Below are 12,838 nucleotides of genomic sequence, written 5' to 3'. Positions count from 1 at the left end.
GTGAGAAAAGGTGCATGCTCTGTTCTAATTATGCCCAATGGAAAATTTCCTTGATTTCATTTTGTTTACTGTTTAAAAAAAAAAAAATTAAAACCTACAGAATGTTAACAGAGATATTTCTCAGTGTTAGAAAGGGCAAAAAACTTGTGCTGTTGATGTCCTTAAGATAGCCATGATATTTTAATCTTATGGCAGAAGATTAGAATTTAGACAAGGGTCATTTCTGCTTGCCTGCATGCTGGGACCTAGAGCCATTTTCTTCTGGTAATAAACAGAGACAGCTCTTGCTAAGCTCATTACAGCTTCATCTAGATATTCTCCAGTACCCAAAAGGCACACCCCAGGAGGCTAAAGAGCACAGGTTTTAATTGTGGTCCCAATTCTTAATCTGTGTGTTTTTGATCTTTGGCACTCTGAATCTGTTTCCTTATCTGTAATTTGGGACACTAACATCTACTCCAATCATTCATCCATTCATTACAGAGTTATTTGCTGAGCATTTGTTAGATGACAGGTGTGCTAAGGGATAGTTCTTACTGCAGCAAACAAGTCAGAAAAATAAAAGTAACTTTTTAAAGACTTTCATATGACAAAGTACTTTATAAGTCTCTGAAGAACACGAAACACACAAAACTTCCATTTAACCTCATTCCAGACTTTTTGTTGTTGTTTTGTATTTCTTTTCATAACACCCAGTCACATGTCTGAGAACAATATATTAAGGAACATGCTGGCAATGACCTTTGGATAAAGGATAACTTTTTAGAGAGATGGAGAAAAGAGAGAGCAAAAAGTAAGCCAACATCTAGCCAGCATGAGCTGCAGCAAGGCCCACAGCACCTTGCAAAGAAGAGAAAGGTTTATTACAGACTTTTTTTTTTTTCCTGATAGGACCCACCAGGGCAGAAACGGCTGAAGTTTGCCAGAATCCTCTTCCAGTCCTCCCATAGCAAAGAATCAAACTACCATTTAAAAATTTGTTAGGCAGTAAAAGCAAGCAATTACTGGAAGCATAAAGACTCAAAAAGCTTCCAATGTGATTAGCTTTGCTGATAAGAGCAATGCATCGAGGTGACCGAACACTGTGGAGAAGGCCTCTCAGCGCGTGTGACAGGATGAAAGAGCAAATAGAAACAGAATTCCCTGTGATTAGTCCACTAAAGATCCCTTTCTGGCCCAGGGCTCACAGATAACTGCCTGTACCTGAAGTCTCAAGGAAATAGTCAGAGGGCTTTATCTGGCCTTTACGCCATACAGTCCCAGAATTACAGAGCTGGAAGTTTTCTCAGTCCAACGTCCTGACTGTAAAGTTGAGGACACTTAGCTCAGTGGGACTAAGCTGTGCTAAAGGTCACACAGAGGGTTCATGGAAACCCCAGAGTAAAAATCCCAGTCCTCTTGCTTAGAGTCCAGCACTTTGAGCTCCATCCCCCTCTCCTTTGAGTCTATTCCCCAAAGGCTATAAAAGCCAAAATGAAATAAAGGCACTACCAAACAATAACAAGTTCTCAACATTTACTGAGCCTCTAAAATGTGCCAGGCACAGAGCTAAGCTCTTGAATCTCAGCTGGCTATTAGGAAAGCATCTGAGGCATGTGCCTTTGCAAGGCGAGGGTGCCATGCTCCGTGTGGCTAAGGGACCTGTTCAAAGTCACACAGACGTGTAGTAAGGAGCAGAGCTGGGAGGCACACTCAGGCCTCGCTTGGAAGCCCACACTCCAAACCACAACCGTATGGCCTGCTGGGTACACAGTAAGTTAGGGGCATGCACTCTAAATAAACAAGTGAATGTCAGCAGGATTTCCTTTGGAGTAGAAGGACAGCCATAAAACCAAAGGCACGAGTAACCACACAAGGTCACTTTGTCTCAGTCCTCATATCTCAGTGGGTGACCCCCTTAAACCTTTGCAGACAGCTTATTTTTTTCTCATCTCTGTGTGAGAGCAAACCTATAGACTTTCTTGCACAAGAAAACGTCTATATCTGCCTGGGAGCTGCAACACACTTCTCTGTTTATTTACAAAAACAGGATCATAATTTCCATAACCTGCTTTTCCCCCTAAGATATATCTTTCCATGTCAATGGATGAATATTGTATCATTTTTCACAAGGCATAGTATACCATCTTTTGGATACACCATTTATTCAATTATGCTGCTACAAGGACCGTTTAAATTGTTGCCAATGTCTGGCTCTTAAAACCAACAATGCAGTAAACATCCCAGTAAAGACATTTTTGTGCTGTTGTTCTACTCTTTCATTATTTCACATTTTGGAAAGTGGAATTGCTGTGTCATTTTTCATTTTGATAGATACCACCTCCAAGAAGGCTGGACCAACCGATTCTCTGACCAGCTGTGTGTGAGTGTGGTAGGTGATTCCTTTCCTTGACAACTATAGAAACACCATCCGCACAGATGACTGGAAGGACAGGAGATACAGAGCATTCGATCCATCCAGGCCTCCGTCCCCAAGTGCCCAGCATTTGCCACCAGGACCACTAAAGTAGCCTCTTGACTGGTTGTTCAAGAATCTATTCTCGCCTGCGCTGTGACTACTTCCTCCTCCTGGCAGCCAAAATGATCTCTTTCAAAACACAAATTTCATCACATCTCCTCCCTGTGCCTAAACTGTACCATGATTCCCATGGCTCTTAATAAAATCCCCCAAGATCCTTACCTAGCATGACTCCAGCCCAGTCCATGCCCCAGGCCCCCGACCTTCCTTCTTTTACTCCAGGGCGTTCCTTCCCATTCAGGGCATTTGCTAGAACCCCCTTCCCCACCTCTTTCCCTGCTAGCTCCCCCCCCCCCCACACTTTTATGTTACAGGGAAGATGTTACCTCCTCTGCGAAGCTGCAACATCCACACACCCCGCCAGACTAAGGGACGGTCCCTGTCACAAATGTGCATGAGAGAGGGTCCCCATGGTAAACACACATAGCACCTTGGCACTGTCTTTCCTAACATTTATTAAAATGGTAACAATCTGTTTCATGTCTGTTGGCCCTGGAGACTCTCAGTTCCAGGAGGACTTGGCTCTAAGCCCTTCTGATCCCTAGCACAGTGCCCACGACCCAGCAGGTACTTGACACAAGTGTGAGGAAGGGAGGAGTAGAGAGCAAGGCTGGGGAAGAGGAAGGAAGGAGGAAGAAAAGGAGGAAGGGACAGACAGGGGCAAGGAAAAGAAAAGGGAGGGAGGGAGGAGGGGAAGAAGGAAGGAGGAGGAAAGGGAGAGGGAAGGAAGCAGGAGGGAGGGAAGCAGAGGCAAGGGGGAGGCAAGGGAAGGGGGTAGAAGAAGGGAGGAGGAGGGAGGAAGAAGAGAGAGGGACACAGGCAAGTTTTTTTTTTATATATATGTGTAGGATTTATTGACTTAAGTTTTTTTTTTTCAGTTTTATTGAGATATATTCACATACCATACAATCATCCAAAGTGTACAATCAACTGTTCACAGTATCTTCATATAGTTGTGCATTCATGACCCCAATCTATTTTTTGAACATTTTCTTTGTGCCAGAAAAAATAAAAATAAGAATAAAAAATAAAAGAGAATACCCAAATCATCCCCCCACTCCCACCCTATGTTTCATTTACTTTTTGTCCCCATTTTTCTACTCATCCATCCATACACTGGATAAAGGGAGTGTGATCCACAAGGCTTTCACAATCACACTGTTACACCTTATAAGCTACATTGTTATACACTCTTCTTCGAGAGTCAAGGCAACCGGGTTGCAGTTTGATAGTTTCAGGTATTTACTTCTACTTATTCCAATTCATTAAAACCTAAGAAGTGTTATCCATATAGTGCATAAGAGTGCCCACCAGAGTGACCTCTCAACTCCATTTGGAATCTTTCAGCCACTGAAGAGAGAGGGCAATTTAACAGTGAGATCTTAAAATGGGAATGAAAGAGGAAGAACTTAAAGTAGTGCGTGAAAAACTAACTGTGGGGGAGCTATTTTCTTACATAGAACTTGCTCTCAGTTCAGCCATTGGATAAATATTTGCCAGGTACCTGTTATGCACCAGGCACATATACAGCAGGGAACAATTCAGACAGGGTCCCTGGCCTCCTGGAGCTCATCTTCTAGGGCAGTGGGGGAAGGAAGAGAGAATAAGCAAGTCACGCGTATCCAAACAGGACAATTCCAACCTGATAACCACAAAGCGTCCACAGAGCAGGAGAGGCCACGAAAAATAGCTGTGGGTACTGTTCCTTCAGATAGGATGGCCAGGGAAGGCCTCTCTGAGGGGACGGCATTTGAGGAGATGCCAACAAGAAGAAATGCAGACAGGTTGTTCCAGGACTGAAGCTTAGCAAGAGCAAATGCCTCGAGGTAAGGAAATCCAGAACTAATGAAACAGAAGGTTGTTTTAAAAACAAGACAGAATCCATTTTACAGCAGAGGTAAAATCTTCCAACTGGCAGAAACAAACTCTCATAGGAAATGAGCTCCTTAACATTCGCAAGTCAAACAGTTTTGTGATGCACAGAGCCCATCAGATATAATTTTAACATCAGTAAAGATTTTAACTCTATCAAACAGAAAAAGGTATATGATTTTAAATGCAGAATTCTATCAAGTTCAGCTACATTAAAGGTCAAAGAGCTGCCATCTCCAGTGCAGCCTGGGAGGGGACCGCAGGTGCCACAGATCTGTGTGACCAGAGGGCTGAGCTGTGCAGATCCTGGACAGACTGAAAATCATGCAGAGCCAGGTCAGCCACGACATGACTCTAATCTGCATCCAGCTAGTATCTCTGGTCACTGGGCAACTTCAGGGATCCAAGAAAAGGAGCTCAAAAGTTATCTGAGAGAGAAACTAAGATGGCGGCTAGCTGAGTCAGGGTGAAAAAAATGGCTCCGTGAAAAACACTAGCTAAAAACCAGAAAGTGACCCAGAATACCGGTTACAGCGATGCACCAACTGGATGAGGGCTCCTAGCTCCAGAGGGGCCATACACTTGGTGAAACCGGGAGTCTGCATTCTGAAACAAGTGAGTAAGCTGGCTGGAAGACCCGCAGCTGCGCAGCGGTCTGGGGAAGCCAGGGTTCAGCATTTGGAGACCGGCTGACTCTTTTTAAAAAAAAAAAAAAAAAAAAAAAAGGGAAAAACCCACAAGTGGCTCCAGCTGCGATTGTAGGAACCACACAGTAAAACACAGCAAGGGGGGCTGGGCCGGCCTCTCAGTGTCTGGCCTGGAAGACAGCCCACAGCAAATACCCTTGGGTCCAGGGGAACGGAGGGAAGAGCCAGAAGCCGAATGAAACCCCGCGGCTCGCAGCTGGCCCCCTGGAGGGCTGGATAAACTCCTGCCCAGGACCGCACCCACAGCCTAGAGCCCCGCCAGTTGTCCTGGAGCTGGGAATGAGGAACTGTGAGAGGAGGAGGGGGCTGAGACACCCAGTTCGGCCATTTTTGCTTCAGGCTGAGAGCGCACCGCCGCATGGCCCGGCGGCCCAGGGCTTCCCTTGAGGGATGGTGCACACTGGTGACATAGCACGCCATTCCCTCGGCAGAGCTCCTGGAGGATCGCGGCTGGGAGGGGGGACCTGATCGGAGAACCCAGGGACACTACGCCAAGTCCGGTGGTTTGTGGGACAGTGAGAGAGAAGGTCTGGGGCTGAACTGAAATGAAGGCTTAGACTCTTGTGGCAGCCTTGAATCTCCGGGATCCTGGGGGATTTGAACATTAAAACTGCCCTTCTGCCCTGGCCACCCGTACACGCGCCCCACATTCAGGGTGGACAGCTCCAGCAACACACCCAAACTGAGTTCTCCAACTAAACCCCACAAGAATCATTTCCCCACACACTGCAGGAACAAGGTTGAGAACTGACTTGAGGGATACAGGTGACTCACAGACGCCATCTGCTGGTTAGAGAAAGTGTACATCACGAAACTGTGTCTCTGAAAAATTAGATCGATATCCCCTTTTTTTTTTTTTACAACTTGAAAGAACCCTATCAAGTAAAACAAATGCCAAGAGGCCAAAAACAACAAAATCTTAATGCATATGATAAAACCAGAAGATATGGAGAATCCAACTCCAAACACACAAATCAAAATATCAGAAGATACACAGTACCTCACAAAATTAATCAAAGAACTACAATCGAGGAACGAAAACATCGCAAAGGATTTAAAGGACATCAAGAAGACCATGGCCCAGGATATAAGCGACATAAAGAAGACCCTAGAAGAGCATAAAGAAGACATTGCAAGAGTAAATAAAAAAATAGAAGATCTTATGGAAATAAAAGAAACTGTTGGCCAAATTAAAAAGACTCTGGATATTCACAATACAAGACTAGAGGAAGCTGAACAACATCTCAGTGTCCTAGAAGCCCACAGAACAGAAAATGAAAGAACAAAAGAAAGAATGGAGAAAAAAATCAAAAAAATCAAAATGGATCTCAGGGATACGACAGATAAAACAAAACGTCCAAACTTAAGACTCATTGATGTCCCAGAAGGGGAAGAGAAGGGTAAAGGTCTAGAAAGAGTATTCAAAGAAATTGTTGGGGAAAACTTCCCCAACCTTCTACACAATATAAACACACAAAGCATAAATGCCCAGCAAACTCCAAATAGAATAAATCCAAATAAACCCACTCTGAGACATATTCTGATCAGACTGTCAAATACTGAAGAGAAGGAGCAAGTTCTGAAAGCAGCAAGAGAAAAGCAATTCACCACATACAAAGGAAACAACATAAGACTAAGTAGTGACTACTCAGTGGCCACCATGGAGGTGAGAAGGCAGTGGCATGACATATTTAAAATTCTGAGAGAGAAAAATTTCCAACCAAGAATACTTTATCCAGCAAAACTCTCCTTCAAATTTGAGGGAGAGCTTAAATTTTTCACAGACAAACAAATGCTGAGAGACTTTGCTGATGAAACACCTGCCCTACTTCAGATTCTGAGGGGAGCCCTGCTGGCGGAGAGACAGGGAAAGGAGAAAGAGATATAGAGAATTTTAACAGACATATATAGTACCTTACATCCCAAATCACCAGGACACTCATTTTTCTCTAGTGATCACAGATCTTTCTCCAGAAGGGACCATAAGCTGGGACATAAAACAAGCCTCAAGAAATTAAAAAAAAAAAAAAAAAATGAATATACTCAAAGCATATTCTCCAACCACAATGGAATACAAATAGAAGTCAATAATTTTTGAACTGTAACTCCACTATTTACTTCCTACATGATACAAAATACACAAACTCTAAGGACAAATCAGTGGTTTTGAACTCAATGTAAAATATGTAATTTTAAACAATTATATAAAGGTGGGGGAATGGAGGAGTATAGGAACATAGTTTATGTGTCCTATTGAAGTGAAGGTGGTATCAAAGAAAAACAAGATTGATACAGATTTAAGAGGTTAATTTTAAGCCCCACAGTAAACACAAAGAAATTATCAGAGAATATAACCATAGAGATGAAAAGTAGAGTTTGGGTTAAGAGAAACGGGGGAAGGGGCAATGGGGAGTTAAGAAATGAGTGTAGGGTTGCTCTTTGAGGTGAAGGGAAATTTCTAGTAATGGATGGTGGGAAAGAGCATAACATCATTCTAAATGTGATTAATCCCACTAATGAAAGGCTAGGGAGGGGGTGGAATGGGAAGATTTAGACTGTGTATATGCTTCCACAACTGCCAAAAAAAAAAAAAGACAGTCTAACTAGGTGACAATTGAATGCTAAGGATGAACTTGGATGGGATTGGAGGATGGAGGACAGGTGGCTCAAAGGGACACAGCTGAGACATAAGGAAAAGGAAATGTAGAATGTAAGCTTTGTATCATTGTTGAATCTATTGTACTTCTTAGCTGCACTTAATGGGATTGCATAAAAGAATGTTCTTGTTCATGAGAAGTGTATATGTGAATTATAGCATATGTTCAAGGATGTGTGCAGCTAACTCTCATACGTTCAGAAGACAGAGCAATAGGTGATGGATGATAGGGAGGGAGGGAGGGAAAGAAATAGCGATGTGACAGCATGTTAAAGTTGGTGGATTGAGCTATCAGGGGAGGGGGGTCAGGGTATGATGGAATTCTGTGTATGGGGCTAGTATTGTTTTTGCAACTGTTCATATAACTTTGAATTTATTTCAAAATCTGTTTCCTAGATAAGCATCCTTTTATGCCAGAAAGATCTAGAATCAAGTACAGAGATGCTTATGAACAACAAACTCATAACATTTTCACATTAGAGACTGTGCACTTTTGGTGTCTATACACTTTCACCATTTAAGAGAATTCAGTCTGATAGAGTTCACTCTTTTAATGCCAGTTTAAAGTGTGGACTTCAGTAATTGACTTACACTTGTGATTTTTAAGTTGCAATCCAATTAATTTAAAAATATTTAAGAGACCTTAAGACTCACCATATTTATGTTTAATTTATTCAATTTATAAGAATTACTTAAGTACTTCAAAAATTTTTGAGCACTCATACAATAGAAGTAAGCTAAAGTTTTTAAAAAGAAAATTGAATATAGTCAGTTAATAAATGCAGTTTGAATGTTTAAAAGAACTTAATTAACCAAGGTAATAAATGAGCTCAAAAGCTAAACAAGGTCTCCTTTAAGAGACTGTTAATGAGATTTATAAACAGGATAATGAAATTTATAAATTGGATTTTAAAGTTTAAGTAAAAATTAGAGTGTAACTTTAATAAAATGAATATTTTAAAAATAAATACCGAATCCAGGACATCACAAAACTCTCATCAATGCAAAGAACAAAGCCCCAAACCAAAGACCTGCAGAGAAAGGATAGGGAATTAACCCTTACTCTGCTGTATCAGAATTTCCTCAACCATATGGGAGGACGGTTGCTTTGGGTGTGTGTGTGTTTGATTCTTTTTTTGTTTTTCCTTTTTGTTTTGAGTCATGTATTGTGTACTTCACCTCAGTCAAAAAAGTTGAAGAACTCCCAGTTCCTGGTTACTATGCAAACTACAAAATCTATAAGCACTACCTCCACCCTGCCGATTTGGGGCACACAATCCCCCTGCTCCTTCCTGAGCATCGCACTGACTCCAAGAGATATAGCCCGGAAGCGACCTTTGACCTTTGATGTTGCACCCCTTTTATTTCCATTCAGGGGGCCTGAGGCCCAGGCCGGTTGGATGGCCTGGCCCAGATCCCACTGGCTGGGCTGGCGCACGAACAGAGAGAAAGCTCCTCTCCTCCTGGACTACGTGGCCCTCTTGGCAGCCTTTGGAGCCAGAATCAGGCAGAAGTGTCACTGCTGAAGCCCGAGGCCTGAAGACCAGAGGAGCCAGTGCCTGTGCAAAACCCACAGCAAGAGCTTCCACATTTGCCCTCAGAAAAGGTCAGTTCACAGTCTGCATTTTATACACATCCACTGCAACATACCAGCAACCAGCCTCTGTCAAGGGAGAGGTAAAATCTAGTTGACTTTAAACCTTGAAAAGAGGGGATTAATCCTTACAAACGGGGTAGACGGGGGCCTCTGATAATGACCTGGACGTGCTAATGCGGTCTCTGCACACAGAGGTGCGGTCCTTTATGACTGTGCTAGGGCGAGGATAAACCACAGGCCCCGTAAGAGCCCCCTCCAAAGGGTTACGCTAATCCTCGCTGTTGTCTGAGCTGAGCCAATAACAGTGAAAATGGATGAAAAGTATATGTTTATGCCCTTATTAAATCCAGCATCATAAACAGGGGTACTAAAGTTGATAGTGTCCCTGACAAATACTCCCTTCTGAAGAGCACCAGAAGGTTAAAACAACAAAGAAAAAGGCAGCAACTCTTGGTCCTGGAATTTTCTATCTAACCCCTCTCCCCCTTTTGCCCTTCCCTTCCTCCTGCATTTCATTAGGTTGCAAAAATACACCACGGAAGTGAAAGGAAGGTTTGTGAAATCAGATTTTTTTTTTCTAGGCTGGGAGGTTAGCCTTAAGGTGACCTTGGAGCAGAGCTGAGGCCTCACCTCCCACCTCAAAGTGCCACACGTATGAAACCAGTTATCAGTCTGTAAGGGGGAAATTCCTGGTTGCCCCAAAGCTCTGAAGTCTGTGTACTATTGACAGTTACTTTGAGATTCTTAGACAAAGGAACCATCCCCAGACTGGGACTAGAGAGAGGCAAGCAAGGCATTCACCAACGGTGTACATTTTTAAGGGGATGGCAAAAAACTCAGTCAAGATAATGTTTTGATGCAATATTTTTAAAAATCCAATCATCAAACTATGATCTTTGAGCCTGTTGCCTATTTTTGTAAGTTTTAATTGAAGTCCAGGGCTGGGATTAGGGTAAGGCAATGAGGCAGGGTAGTACAATTTCAAGGTTAGATGCTGTCTTTATTGAAAAATATTGATATTTTGTTCATCATTAACTTAGATGTTTTAAAAATACTAAAGTGTTATCTCAATTACTGAGTTTTTCAACACCTCCCTAAATTCTACAACCCAGGCAAGTGCCTTCCTCACCCCAGTCCCAGCCCTGCAGAAGTTAATCCCCAATTTTCCACACTCTCTTATATTATAACTTGATGTTTTTGACCTCTGTTTCCTGGCACTGTTCTAAGGACTTTGTTAATACAAATATTCAGTCACTGCATTTTGTGTACAGAGGCACAAGTACCCTACCACAGGTCATGTAGCTGCTAAGGCAGAAGGACTGGAGTTTGAACCCAAGCATCTAACTCTGAAACTGGGCCCAACCACCACTCCATTTTCCCTCCCTTTTTTTTTTTTTTTTTTTTTTTTGGTCTCTTTTCTAAATGTATTCTGTCCACTTTGTCAGCATAAGTGATTTCTTAGTCCAATTTACCCAGCCTTTATGCTGATAAGTTATTTCTACCGTCAGACTCAGATGGCCTTATAGGAGACCAGCCAGCTAAGTGCACTGCCTACAAATGCAATAAAACTTGTTTTTCTAACCAGCGAGACTGGTTTACGTGGTGAGATAAATATTGTGCTAAGAACAACTCCCAGCACACCGTGGTCAGAGAGCTGTTGTCCCTGCTCCATCAGTTAGTAAGACACAGAGCACATCCTACCGTGGATACTCAGGAGCCAATGGCCTGCGGTAGGGACTTCTCTGCCTTTTCTAAACCCTGATATTCTTGTTTTGGCCCACTGGCACTGAAGGCTGGGAACTGGCTGTCTAGGGCTCTCAGGGTCTCTGCTCCTACCTTGAGTGGTTAACACAGACCTTGTCTCTACCTCCCATTCCCCTTCTTTTTCTAGAGAGGGAAGGTAGGAGGTGATAGACTGAGCGCAGTAATTGCAAGTGGTGCCGTAGGAACGATTCTTATAAACCATCATATCATCCTCACCTCTGACATTATTGAAGGCTTAATACTTGGTAGGGTGCCCCATCTCTCACCCAGACACCATGCTGTCCACCCGCTCCACCATTTAACAATCTTCCAGGACAGCATTTCTCCAAGTGCGGTGCACCAATGACCTGGCCCGGGATGTCCAAGGCTGCAGGTAGAAGAGATGGATGGCCACTCAGTAGCCATGAGGGCAGAATTTGGCATCTTTAACCAGAAGCCCAGGTTACTCATGCATATCTAAATTTGAGAACCTTGTTTTGGTCAGGTTAGTACCTTATCATGCCCATTTCAAAGCTGCAAAAATAGGAGGCTCAGAGACGTTATATGGCCTTTGTTATATCTAGATCTGGGCAGAGTCCGTTGGAATCAGGTCTGTGCAATTGCAAAGCTCAAGCTCTTCAACCCCGTGCTGTAGCGCACCTTGGGTTTTCGTTAATGCACAGCCTGTCCCTTGTCTAATTCACTTTCCCCATCTAGAAATGTTTCCGGTTTGTGTGAGTGAGTCACTGCCCAAATTTGTGACCATCTTAACTTTTACTGAAAGAAGAGCCTAGGACAAGGACTAGAGGGCAGGTGGTCTATTTGGGAGGTAACTGCAGGAAGCAGGAGGGAGAGGACAGGGAGAGTGAGACAGGGAGGGAGAAAAAGCCAATGTCAACATAGTTCATCATGATGGCTTCTGTGAGCACAGGGGGCTGTGCTCCCCTGGGAATTCCTGAGCAGATGGAGTGCCTCCCAGAATTGTCCAGAAAGGTAAGAGTGCTGGGACATTCCAGCTGCCATTTAGTTGAAGGCTGCCTCCAGGGTGTTACCATCCCCTAACCCCACACACTCCTCACCATGTGCACTTATAGGTGGTGCTTCTGCTGCCCAGCAAGCTCCTATGGCAAGGCCTGGGGTGGAGCGGTGGAGCGGTGGGGTGCAGAATGAAGAGAGATAGGTACATTTGAGGTGGGACAACAAGTGGCTAAAAGTGAGTTTGAACTTGCAGAAAAAGCCCTCTGTGGGTTTCACTGAAGCCAGGTGGGCTCAGGGGAGACGACTCGGGTGCCAGAGTTGCCTGCTATTTCCTACTAGTCCCATCAATCGAGAAGATAGCACAGCCAGACGACACAGCATGCTGCATGATTCCCCAGTTCCCGTGTTAGCGTGTTCTCAGCAAACGATCCTTTACAAATGCGAGCAACATCAAGATGACCTCCTTTGGCCATCAGACCTAGAAGGAGCTAGAAATCAGTTTAGCTTCCCACACCTGCTCCTCTTGGTTCTGCTTCCTGCTGGAAATCTACCAGTCACTTCTCAGGGTTAAAAAAAAAAAAACAAAAAGCACCGAACTTGAAGAAGGTGCCTGTTCCATCTCAGCTCGCATTCTGCCTCTACCCTACTGAGGCACCTCTGCAGAGCAGAAGAACTGCTTGTGGAGGCAGAGAGACCTGGCACCAGCTCTACCACCAGCAAACCTGTCATCTCTGGGCAGCTGACCTCACCTCTCTTAGGATTGTTTG

This window comes from Choloepus didactylus, chromosome 1, assembly GCF_015220235.1.
Source record: "Choloepus didactylus isolate mChoDid1 chromosome 1, mChoDid1.pri, whole genome shotgun sequence".
Classification (NCBI taxonomy): Eukaryota; Metazoa; Chordata; class Mammalia; order Pilosa; family Megalonychidae; genus Choloepus; species Choloepus didactylus.
Note: the sequence above shows the minus strand (reverse complement) of the source record.